At 42.7% G+C, this 13,815-nt stretch overlaps 1 protein-coding gene across 1 annotated transcript in view; it reads right to left on the bottom strand.

The window, feature by feature from the left end:
* Positions 1 to 13,815, bottom strand: part of CNTNAP2 (contactin associated protein 2) — a 1,655,962-nt gene that overhangs the window by 755,196 nt on the left and 886,951 nt on the right. The window lies entirely within an intron of this gene.

Genomic DNA, 13,815 nt, shown 5'->3' with positions numbered 1-13,815 from the left:
CTCTGGAGCTTTGTTTGCTATAATCAGAATATGCATCCTCATCTTGTCAACAAATGTTCTTCTCACCCTGACCTTTCAGGTAAAATTAGACACTGCCTGCTCTGCTATTGAAATGCTCTATACATGTGGAATGATGCAAATCAGTAATTATCTTGGTGTTCTGAACCCTGAAAATTTCAATACGTGAAAAGGAGAATCATCTAGAAGATTGATGAGATTAAATTAAAATCCTACAGAGTTATGCATTTGAATTAGAAACATCACTATGAACCTATGATGATGTTGTTATCTTTTTAAAAATATGCCCTAGTTCTTTCCACTGAAAAAACTCCCCAAACAAGGACCAACTTCTGGCAACAGTTGTCATCACTCAATACCATTTTCCATTAAGACAAAACTCGGATCCTGGAGAAATGTCTGATTACAGGACTGGAGATGGCTAAGAGGAGTCTGGGACATGCTGGTCACTTCAGAAACAAACTATTGGAAACAAAGTCTGGTTCAAAAATTCTCCAAGGCCAAAAAAAAAAAAAAAAAAAAAGATTTAAATTAAAATCAATAAAAATTTCCTGCAATAAATTAAAATACATCAAATATATTTAATCCCATGAGTTCACAAAAATGAAATGTTTAAATTTTGGAATGTGCTATGTAACTAATTCATTATTTTGAAAACTGGTAAATAAAGGCTAAGAATCCAGCATTTAGTCTACCTTAGTTATATGAATCTTACATGGAACAACAGACCAGATCCAAATAGGAAAAGGAGTGCGTCAAGGCTGTATATTGTCACCTTGCTTATTTAACTTATATGCAGAGTACATCATGAGGAACGCTGGGCTGGAAGAAGCACAAGCTGGAATCAAGATTGCCGGGAGAAATATCAATAATCTCAGATATGCAGATGACACTACCCTTATGGCAGAAAGTGAAGAGGAACTCAAAAGCCTCTTGATGAAAGTGAAAGAGAAGAGTGAAAAGGTTGGCTTGAAGCTCAACATTCAGAAAACAAAGATCATGGCATCTGGTCCCATCACTTCATGGGAAATAGATGGGGAAACAATGGAAATAGTGTCAGACTTTATTTTGGGGGGCTCCAAAATCACTGCAGATGCTGATTGCAGCCATGAAATTAAAAGACGCTTGCTCCTTGGAAGGAAAGTTATGACCAACCTTGATAGTATATTAAAAAGCAGAGATATTACTTTGCCAACCAAGGTCCGTCTAGTCAAGGTTATGGTTTTTCCCGTGGTCATGTATGGATGTGAGAGTTGGACTGTGAAGAAAGCTGATCGCCGAAGAATCGATGCTTTTGAACTGTGGTGTTGGAGAAGACTCTTGAGAGTCCCTTGTACCGCAAGAAGATCCAACCAGTCCATTCTAAGGGAGATCGATCCTAGGTGTTCATTGGAGAGACTGATGCTGAAGCTGAAACTCCAATACTTTGGCCACCTCATGCGACGAGTCGACTCACTGGAAAAGACTCTGATGCTGGGAAAGGTTGGGGGCGGGAGGAGAAGCGGACGACCGAGAATGAGATGGCTGGATGGCATCACCGACTCTGTGGACATGAGTTTGAGTGAACTCCGGGAGTTGGTGATGGACAGGGAGGCCTGGCGTGCTGTGATTCATGGGGTGGCAGAGAGTCGGACTGAACTGAACTGAACTGAAAGTAACTAAATATGCCCTTTGTTGAAATATTTCAACCCATAAATGAAGGCCAAATGATAAGAGTAACATCATTTGGTAACTTCTAACAAGTCAGCAGGGAGGCCTGGTGTGCTGTGGTTCATGGGGTCGCAAAGAGTCGGACACGACTGAGTGACTGAACTGAACAAGTTAGCAGGGTCTAAGTAGGATTATTCATCCAAATATCACCAACAGGTGAAACTAGAGATGTGCCCCTGTGGCTCTGGAGGCGGGGCAGGTATATAGCACTACAGGTGGAGGGGTGCGGATAAAACTCAGACGTGAATTTCACAAGTTTATAGACCTACCTGCCCATTTCTAGAAAACAGAGGGGAAGGGGTAGATGTTAAATGGCACCAAACGGAAACAGCAACATCCACGCTGTGGAAAACTGTATACATCACACGATCCAGTCTTTCAACAGCCGAGGGATAAATTACAAAGGAAGACAGTGAGAGACACTCACGCTCACACACACACAGACGGAGTCAAAAGAGACAGCTTTCGACTGAGAGAAACGTCCCGAGCGCGCCCCTCTGGGGGTCTTCCTGTTTCCGGAGACGGGCGCTCCCCTCTTCCGGTTCCGGGAGGAAGCCCCCGGCTTCCGCCGCCTCCTGCACCCCGTCAGTGACACCCACGTGCCCCGCTTTTCAGGATCCGGGCACTCCTCACCCCGCGCGCACGACTGCTCTGGTCCAAGCCGGGGCCCCTCGCCTGCACATCCCGTAATGACCTTTAAGTGGGCCCCTCTCCTCCACCTTGTCCCTTCATGTCTGCCTTCAACAAAGAGCCATGCCGAGATTTCAAGTCCAAGTCAGCGTCTGCCACAGCTCCGAGTCCTTACACGGCATCTGGTCTTATTCACAAAGTCCATTTCTTAGAATAGCCAAAGGCCCGCGGAGGCCTGGCTCTTCCTTGCAGCCCTACCGCTTGTTCCTTCGGCTCTGACCACTCTAACCTCCTTTGTGCTCCTTAAACAGGTCAGGCGGGCCCCTCCTTGGAGACTCGCACTGGCTCTTTCCTGCATCTAGAGCCTTCTTTGCTCAGACCTCCTCTGACCCCCTCCTTCTCCAGCTCTGAGCTCCAGTGATGACCTTTCCTTCCCCGAGTCCCACCCCCACCACAGCTGCTTTCCACCTACCTGCTCAGCTTTGTTTTGATCCATAGCATTTGTCTCTATCTTAGGGCACATTTAAATTGTTTTTAAAAATATCTATCTCCCTCCATGAGAAGGAAAAAAAGCAGGGATTCTTTTCAATGCTATATGCACCAAGCTTACAGTGATAATTGGCACATAGTAGGGCTACAGATGGAGAAGGAAATGGCAACCCACTCCAGTGTTCTTGCCTGGAGAATCCCAGCGACGGGGGAGCCTGGTGGGCTTCCGTCTATGGGGTCACACAGAGTCGGACACGACTGAAGTGACTCAGCAGCAGCAGCAGCAGCAGCAGGGCTACAGATCCATTGGAGAAGGAAATGGCAACCCACTCCAGTATTCTTGCCTAGAAATCCCATGGAAAGGGTCTGAGTCTGGTGGACTACTGTCCATGGGGTCGCAAAGAGTTGGACACAACTTAGCAACTGAGCACAGGACTTCAAAAACATTAGTTGACTAGAAGCATGAACCAATAAAAGTAAATAAAATACAAACATTTGATCTGAAAATAAGAGGGGAAAAAGTGGAAGCAGTGACATTTTCTTGGGCTCCAAAATCACTGAGGATAGTGACTTCAGCAATGCAGCTGAAAGACACATGCTCCTTGGAAGTAAAGTTATGATAAATCTAGACAGCATATGAGAAAGCAGAGACATCACTTTCCTAACAAAGGTCTGTATAGTCAAAGCTATAGTTTTTTCCAGTAGAGATGTGAGAGTTGGAACATAAAGAAGGCTGAATGCCAAAGAACTCATGCTTTGAAACTGTCGTTCTAGAGAAGACTCTTCAGAGTCCCTTAAACAGCAAGGAGATCAAACCAGTCAATCCTAAAGAAAATCAACCCTGAATATTCATTGGAAGGACTGATGCTGAAGTTGAAGCTTCAATACTTTGGTCACCTGATGCAAAGAGCTGACTCACTGGAAAAGACCCTAATACTGGGAAAGATTGAGGGCAGGCAGTAAAGAGGACAGCAGAGGATGAGATGGTTAGAGAGCATCATTGAATCAATGGGCATGAATTTGAGCAAATTTCAGGAGATAGTGAAGGACAGGGGAACACGGCATGCTCAGTCCGTGGGGTTGCAAAGAGTTGGACAAGACTTAGTGACAGAACAGCAACAGGAACTTTTAAAAATCACTTTAGTTCAAGTTCTGTGGAGACTACCCCAAGAGACTGTAGACAGAGCACTTCACCCCTCTGAGCCAGAATTTCCCTTCACCTACTACAACATGCCTCTTTGTCAGATGACTTTCCAGCTTGCTATTCTTAAATCAATTAAAAGAAGTTCAATTATGGTGCCCTAGTAGTCATTTTCTATAGGATAATTAATTTTCCAGGTTTATCTTTGGGCTGATCAGAACTGTCTTCTTTGAGCTCCTCCAATATGGCAAGAAAAGTCACAATATATTTTGGTATTTCTGTCACTTTCTGACGTGATTCTGAAAACAAATTGCCATTTATATACAGACCTGCAGACTTACCTTCACATAATTAAAAATCCATTAATCGAATTAGGTAACTTCCATCTCTTCTCTTACAATCAGTCTGTGGCACAGAATCCTCAGATGTTTATCACCACTTACTTTTCCCTCCCTCCCGTCTTTTCTTCCTTCTTCTTTCTTTTTTTCTTTTTATAAAATGAATCTTTACCAAGAGCCGTGGCCTGGAGCAGTGTCCTAACACTTGTGAGAACCAAGTGTTCTAACGTTTTGGTCCTGGTGACTTCTTGACTCTAAATTTTAGTTCCAGCCATCTCAGCCTACACATTTCATCATCAAAACCCTGTACATTATATCTTTATATTTGTTTTATAGCCTACTCATTCATTCAGCAAATATTATCATGTTCCTGCTGTATGACAAATATAGATCTAGGCAGCAAAGAAAACGTAGCTAAAAAAGCATTTGTACATTTTTGCAATTTACATTCTTACATCCTAGTGGGGTAAAGAAAACAGATAATAAGCAAAATTAAAAGAATACGTATACATATATATGCATGCTGCTGCTGCTACTAAGTCACTTCAGTCGTGTCCAACTCTGTGCGGCCCCATAGACGGCAGCCCACCAGGCTCCCCGCTCCCTGGAAATCTCCAGGCAAGAACACTGGACTGGGTTGGCATTTCCTACTCCAATGCATGCATGCATGCATGCTAAATCGCTTCAGTCATGTCCAACTCTGTGTGACCCAAAGGACAGCAGCCCACCAGGCTCCTCTGTCCTTGGGATTCTCCAGGCAAGAACACTGGAGTGGGTGCCATTTCCTTCTCCATGTATATGCATACATACACACACATTTACATATGCACCGCTTCCCAGGTGGCTCAGTGGTAAAGACCCTGCCTGCCAATGCAGGAGACACAGGAGACGCGGGTTTGATCCCTGGGTCAGAAAGATCCCCTGGAGGAAGTTACAGCAACCCACTCCAGTATTTTTGCCTGGAGAATCCCATGGACAGAAGATCCAGGCAGGCTACAGTCCATAGCGTTGCAAAGAGTCAGCCACCACTGAAGCGACTTAGCACAACACACAGCACATATACATATATACGTATTCTTTTACATATATCATCACCACTGTTCGCCAGTGATCATGATGAGGAGAAAAACTAAATCAGAGAAGGGAGGGGTAGGCTGTGTGTTTTGGGATTGTCCCCTGGAGAAGGAAATAGCAACCCACTCCAGTATTCCTGTCTGCTCAATTCCATGGATAGGGGAAACTGGAGGGTTACTGTCTATGGGGTCTCAAAGAGTAGGGCATGACTGAGCACGCATGCACACATGCACGCATGATGGGGACTGTATTTGTAAACACAGAGGAAACCATAACGCCCTGAGAAAGTGACGTTTGAATAAATAAGGTAGCTGTTCAGCAAGCCGTGTGGGTATCTGGGGAAAACAAGTCAGAGGGAATGAAAATGTAAATATTCTAATTCTACAATATTTCTGATGTCATTTAGGGAGTCAAGGAGACTGGTGAGTGAGGAAGGGGAGAGTGGCAGAAGTCGAAGGCAGAAATGTAACGAGGATGAGGGGATGGTGACCTTACACTTAGATGGAAGCCACTGGCTTCGGAAGGTTTGAAGCAAGAGAAAGTAGTTTGCTTTAACTTATTTTTGACATACTATTGTTTGCTTCAATAAAATTATACTTCAGAAGGGCTTGAAAATAGTATACCTTTATAAAGATTTAAAACTTTTTATAGTGTCATGGCATTATAAAAGGTAATATATAAGCTCTATTTTGATAGCACAAAACAATTACTGTTGATGCATCTTGCAAGTTATTTTTGAATGCTTGCATATTATATGTTGCAATGGCTCCTTTGGAGCTATTAAATCTTTAATGACAAATGGATATTAACAATTTTTCAGATATCCAGCATCTAGAAGAAAGTTATGCTGTATAGATTTTTCTTTGCCAGTATCATAAGTGGAAAAATCAAAAATCGTATTCCTATATTCACAGTGTGTTTATACAGTATGTATTATCAGATATGTGTGTAATGCAAATAGAAACCACTGTGCATGGAAACTTCTAAATGTCTGCCACTGTTCTGTTTTCATGAAGAAGCAATTGAAAAACTAGTGTGTCTCACCAGAATTGAAAGAAACACATGTACACATGTTCATTGCAGCACTGTTTATAATAGCGAGGACATGGAAGCAACCTAGATGTCCATCTGCAGACGAATGGATAAGAAAGCTTTGGTATATATACACAATGGAGTATTACTCAGCCATCAGAAAGAATGCATTTTAATCAGTTCTAATGAGGTGGATGAAATTTGAGCCTATTATACAGAGTGAAGTAAGCCAGAAAGAAAAACGTCAATACAGTATACTAACGCATATATATGGAATTTAGAAAGATGGTAACCTTAACCAGGTATCAGTTCAGTTCAGTTCAGTTCAGTTCAGTCGCTCAGTCGTGTCCGACTCTCCGTGACCCCATGAATCACAGCATGCCAGGCCTCCCTGTCCATCACCAACTCCCGGAGTACACTCAAACTCATGTCCATTGAGTCGGTGATGCCATCCAGCCATCTCATTCTCGGTCGTCCCCTTCTCCTCCCGCCCCCAATCTTTCCCAGCATCAGAGTCTTTTCCAGTGAGTCAACTCGTCGCATGAGGTGGCCAAAGTATTGCAGTTTCAGCTTCAGCATCAGTCCTTCCAATGAATACCCAGGATTGATCTCCTTTAGAATGGACTGCTTGGATCTCCTTGCAGTATAAGGGACTCTCAAGAGTCTTCTCCAGCACCACAGTTCAAAAGCATCAATTCTTCAGTGATCAGCTTTCTTCACAGTCCAACTCTCACATCCATACATGACCACGGGAAAAACCATTGCCTTGACTAGACGGACCTTGGTTGGCAAAGTAATGTCTCTGCTTTTTAATATACTATCAAGGTTGGTCATAACTTTCCTTCCAAGGAGCAAGCATCTTTTAATTTCATGGCTGCAATCAGCATCTGCAGTGATTTTGGAGCCCAAAAAAACAAAGTCTGACACTGTTTCCACTGTTTTTCCATCTATTTCCCATGAAGTGATGGGACCAGATGCCATGATCTTTGTTTTCTGAATGTTGAGCTTCAAGCCAACCTTTTCACTCTCCTCTTTCACTTTCATCAAGAGGCTTTTGAGTTCCTCTTCAGTTTCTGCCATAAGGATAGTACCATCTGCATATCTGAGATTATTGATATTTCTCCTGGCAATCTTGATTCCAGCTTGTGCTTCTTCCAGCCCAGCGTTCCTCATGATGTACTCTGCATATAAGTTAAATAAGCAAGGTGACAATATACACCCTTGACGTACACCTTTTCCTAATTGGAACCAGTCTGTTGTTCCATGTACAGTTCTAACTGTTGCTTCCTGACCTGCATACAGGTTTCTCAAGAGGCAGGTCAGGTGGTCTGGGATTCCCATCTCTTTCAGAATACGAGACAGCAAAAGAGACATAGGTGTATAGAACAGTCTTTGGGACTCTGTGGAAGAGGGTTAAGGTGGGATGATTTGGGAGAATGGCATTGAAGCATGTATATTATCATATGTGAAACGAATCACCAGTCCAGGTTCGATGCATGATGCAGGATGCTCGGGGCTGGTGCACAGGGATGACCTGGAGGGAGGATATGGGGAGGAGGGAGGTGGGAGAGGGGTTCAAGAAGGGGAACACATGTACACCCGGGGCGGATTCGTGTCAATGTATGGCAAAACCAACCAATATATTATTGTAAAGTAATTAGCCTCCAATAAAAAAATAAACAAATAATTTAAAAAATAAAAAAAAAGGAAAACTAGTGTGTCTCAAATACTCTTTTGGATTAATGTGTTATGAACATGGCCTTTGTGATTACTGAATCCTTAGTATCTATCTCATTGTGCAATTTCATACTTAAAAACTGTAACACTGTATATTGTTTTAAATAGGGCTAATTGAATAATATGCCTCCAATACTGATGCTAAAGCTGAAATTGCAATACTTTGGCCACCTCATGCGACGAGTTGACTCACTGGAAAAGACTCTGATGCTGGGAAAGGTTGGGGGCGGGAGGAGAAGGGGACGACAGAGAATGAGATGGCTGGATGGCATCACCGACTCTGTGGACATGAGTTTGAGTGAACTCCGGGAGTTGGTGATGGACAGGGAGGCCTGGCGTGCTGTGATTCATGGGGTCGCGGAGAGTCGGACAAGACTGAGCGACTGAACTGAACTGAACTGACTGACTGGGGCACATATGGAACATATTATGGACACATTCCTCTCCTTGGCCATTACAGGGTCTTCAAGATGACTCTGGGGCTTCCCTGGTGGCTCAGAGGTTAAAGAGTCTGCCTCCAATGCGGGAGACCGGGGTTCAATCCCTGGGTTGGGAAGATCCCCTGGAGAAGGAAACGGTAACCCACTCCAGTATTCTTGCCTGGAGAATCCCATGGACGGAGAAGCCTGGTAGGCTACAGTCCACAGGGTCGCAAAGAGTCGGACACGACTGAGCGATGGAACAGAACAGAGCAGAACAGAACAAGATGACTCTGCTTAGTGATGCTGACACATGTACATTAGAAAGGCCCCTCTGCTACCTGTATCGGTGACCCCATATCCTTATCCTGAGAGGAAGTGAAGTCAGCCGTGTCTGATTCTTTGCGACCCCATGGACAGTACCCTACCAGGCTCCTTCATCCATGGGATTCTCCAGGCAAGAGTACTGGAGTGGGTTGCCATTTCCTTCTCCAGAAGATCTTCCTGGCCCAGGGATCGAACCCAGGTCTCCCGCATTGTAGGCAGACGCTTTACCATCTGAGTCAACAGGGAATTCCTTATCCTGCTGCTGCTCCTGCTAACCAACTGTAATTCTCAAATAACTCACTTCATGTGAACTCAGTTCTTTGTACAGCTGGAGCTATGACCACAGCCTGATAAAGCTTGAAAATGACCAGTGAAAAAAGCAAAGAATTATTCCTTCTAGAATATAACCAACTTCTCCATCATGTGTATGACTGTTGTTTGACTCTTTCCCATGTTATCTATATGTAATCTGAAGTTCACAGTCTAGAGCAGGTGTTTGTAAAGAACATCTTAATTAAAGTCCAACCTGAGCTAAATCTAGTAGAAAAAAAACTGTCTCCTATACATCTGCAATTGCATCTAAGTATTTCTGATTTTCAAACAGTATCATGGTATTGATTAGGGACCAATTTGTTAATCAGAGATTTTCATAACTTTATTCATATTAACTCTGAAATGATCTCTAAAAATAAGGGAATATTATATTATGGGCTTCCCTGGTGGCTCAGAGGTTAAAGCATCTGCCTGCAATGTGGGAGACCTGGGTTTGATACCTGGGTCGGGAAGATCCCCTGGAGATGGAAATGGCAACCCACTCCAGTACTCTTGCCTGGAGAATCCCATGGATGGAGGAGCCTGGTGGGCTACAGTCCACGGGGTCACAAAGAGTCGGACACGAGTGAGCAAATTACCTTAAAGTTCTCCTCTGTCTCATAAACTGCATCTGATAAATTAGTCTGTGGCTTTCTTTGGGCACAAAGTCTTGATAGCTATTATCCTGATTCAGTAAATCAACAATTGAACCTCAGCTGTGACGAAGACATGAGCAAGGCTCTCCAATGAGATGCTATAGCTTTAATAAGAAGCATCACCGACTCGATGAACATGAGTTTGAGTGAACTCCGGGAGTTGGTGATGGACAGGGAGGCCTGGCGTGCTCTGATTCATGGGGTCACAAAGAGTTGGACATGACTGAGCAACTGAACTGAACTGAATAAAAAATGTTTGTAGGCTTTATAGTAGAACATAGCCAAGGAAAGAGACTTATCACTCAAAGGAAACCATGTTCTCATATGAAAAATTTTGAGCTCTACATAGGATCAATATAATGCCATTTTAGAGAGTATCCATTTTGACTCTTTTCTATTAGAGATTAAGAAAACAAGTATAATAGAGTTACCACAAGATCCTACGATCCTACTGCTGCACATATATCCAGAAGAGACAAAAAGTCTAATTCAAAAAGTTGCGTGTAACTCAATACTCACAGCAGCACTATTTACAGAGCCAGGACATGGAAGCAAACTAAATGTCCATCAACAGATGAATGGATAAAGATGTGCGTGTATACTGTGTGTGCACACAGTGGGGTATTACTTAGCCACGAAAAGAATGAAATATTGCCGTCTGCAGCAACACAGGTGGGCCTGGAAACATCACACTGTGTGAACTAAGTCAGGCAAAGACAAATACCATGTGATGTAACTTTTATGTGGACTCTGACAAAGTGACACAAATGGACTTACGTTTAAACAGAAACAGACTCACCAAGACAGAGAACAAACCTATGGCTATCAAAGGGGAAAAGGTGAAGGGATAAACTGGGAGTATTGGATTAACAGATACACTAATATACGTAATACAGACAACAGAGATGTAGTCTGTAGCACAGGGAACTCTCTTCAATATCTTATAGTAACAATAATGGAAGAGAATCTAAAAAGGTATATATATATATATTTATATATGTGTGTGTGCATGTGTGCTAAACCTCTTCAGTCATGTCTGACTCTTCGCAACCCTGTGGTCTGTAGCCCACCAGGCTCCTCTGCCCATGGGAATCTCCAGGTAAAAATACTGGCATGGGTTGCCATGCCCTCCTCCAGGAGATCTTCCCGGGCCAGGTATCAAACTCACATCTGTTATGTCTCCTGCATTGCCAGCAGGTTCTTTACAACTACCACCACATGGGAAGCCATATATATATATATATATATATATATTTTTTTTATATGTGTATATATTCAAATTGTGAACCTATGGACTGTAGCCCGCCAGGCTCCTCTGCCCATGGGATTCTCTAGGCAAGAATACTGGAGTATGTAGCCAGTCCCTTCTCCAGGGGATCTTCCTGACCCAAAGATCAAACCCATGTCTCCTGCATCTCCTGCAATGGCAGGTGGGTTCTTTACCACTAAGCCACTTGGGAAGCCCATAAATGTAGATATTCATATATATATCTCATTTTGCTGTACACCGGAAACTAACCACAATTCTGTAAATCAACCATTCTTCAACTAAAAAAAAAAGAAAACAAGTGTCGGAAGTGGCTTAACAAAATGATACAAAGAGTTAGTAGCAGAAAAACGGAAACTTTGTCCCCTAATTCTGGCATTTACTGCTCTTTTCACTACTGTATCTTTAACCTCCTGGTGATACACTTGGGGACATGTCAAAACTTTTGCTGTATTCCACACATCATCCCATTAATTTTCAGGAAGCAGAGGAACATATAGACATTATTTTAGACTTTTTAAGTATTATTTCAAATGACAATAATATACACTATTACATCAAGAAAAAATGTCATAAAGCAGTATTACAATTCAATCACGCACACATTCATAAACCGTTACTCAGTTTTTTATAGTTTAGCGCCATGTTATGTTTTGGAAGCACAAGGATGCGAGAGACTCGAGGTCCTGTCAACAAGCTTGTAGCGCAGTGGAGGGGAGAAAACATTAAGCTTGAAATTAAAAATTGCAAACAGGTGCTAAAACAGATCTATGCACAGGGTCCTGTGAGCTCACACGGAAAGCTTTAGAAAGCTGTGAAGGGACCAAGAGGACCAGGTATTTTCAGTGAATCAAGAAGGTTAAATAGGGATGAGCCATATGACGATGGTGGAACAGCAACCTTACTCTTCTTACAACTCGGGCCAAATATCTTGGGGGCAAAAGAGTTCAGTAAATGGGATCATAATTGATTGGAAATTGAAGGGTCTGGAAGAGTGAAGTGTAAGACTGCAGTCGTAACAACTGTGTATGTGTTGAAAGGTCCAGCAGATCCTCATGGTGTGGGTGCTGGAAAGCTTCAGAGAGAGAAGATCCACTTACGTTGTGAGATTTTCATTTTTAGATTTTTTTTTACAGCTGTCCAGTTGCTAAGTCATGTCCAATTAGCTATTTAAGTTTCTAGGTAGCTCTTTTTTATTTTATTATTATTGTTTTGGCTGCACTGAGCCTTCACTGTGGCACATGGGCTTTCTCCAGCTGTGGGGCATGGGCCTTTCCTTGTTGAGGACCACAGGCTCCAGTTGCACCGTGGCATGTGGGATCTTCCCCGATCAGGGATCAACCTGTGTCCCTTGCACTGGCAGGTGGATTCTTAACTGTTGGGCCACGAGGTGACTCGTGACCTATTTTTAAAACTCTCTCTCCAAAGTCATATACAACAAGCCCACAGCTAACATCATACTCAACAGGGAACAGCTGAAAGCTTTTCCTCTAAAATATGGAACATGCCAAGCGGAATATAGGATTATGGATATTTGATGTCATATTCTTAATTTGGGTGTTGGGCATAAATTAGAAATACTTCATCAAAACAAACAATTAACAGGTACCTTATTTCAGGTAAACTTCAGATGAATTCCAGATTTGCAGAAGTAGTAATTCTGGAAATACTGGTCACTTTACATGATCTATGTGTGCTTTACTGCATAAGTCACAAAACAGTTTCTTAGACAGTTGTTTACCTGAAGTATTAAAAAGTTATACAAATTAGGTTCTAATGATGGTTCAGTTCAGTTCAGTTCAGTCGCTCAGTTGTGTCCGACTCTTTGCGACCCCATGAATCAAAGCACACCAGGCCTCCCTGTCCATCACCAACTCCCGGAGTTCACTCAAACTCATGTCCATCGAGTCGGTGATGCCATCCAGCCATCTCATCCTCTGTCGTCCCCGTCTCCTCCCACCCCCAATCCCTCCTAGCATCAGACTCTTTTCCAGTGAGTCAACTCGTCGCATGAGGTGGCCAAAGTATTGGAGTTTCAGCTTTAGCATCAGTCCTTCCAATGATGGTAGGCTATAGCTTTTGTTTTTGTTTCATTTTTTGGTCATTTGTAGGATGATCTATACAAAAATTTCATCAATTGTGCAGGTAGATAAGTTTAAAAAGACCATTAATTTCATAAGCCATTGTTTTGTTTAGAAGGTTTTTCTCAATGGTTATGATCCTGCTGAGATAATTTAAATTATTAGAAATTTATGGTGTCATGTTTTTTATCCCCAAATACATTCTGTGAGAGTATTAAAAGTACCTCTGTAACCTAGACCCTAAAACTATAAAGGCCATTTCACCATGGTGGGCTATGATGGTTTGAGTTCTTCCATTATGCCGGCTATGTATGCAGCTCAGGTGGCATAAGCAGCTTTAATCACGTGTAGAGAAATAAGGTATATAAAGCAGATGGAACCCCTGCAGGAAGCACTGAGGAAACGAGCTAAAAGTACAGATGATATTCTGCAGGTGGCGGAAAATGTTGATTATTTTTATGTTCACAATTCCAGCTCAAAGATGGATGACAAATGGGGTGCTGTGAGCAAGTATAAATAATGGTGGATCATTCTTACCCACCTGAAGAACAATTTGGAGCCTATGTGTATCATTTTTTCTAGGA

The sequence above is a fragment of the Moschus berezovskii genome, chromosome 3 (assembly GCF_049115385.1).
Source record: "Moschus berezovskii isolate FMDL1 chromosome 3, NW_MosBer_1.0, whole genome shotgun sequence".
NCBI lineage: Eukaryota > Metazoa > Chordata > Mammalia > Artiodactyla > Moschidae > Moschus > Moschus berezovskii.
This window is presented reverse-complemented; position numbering and strand designations above follow the sequence as displayed.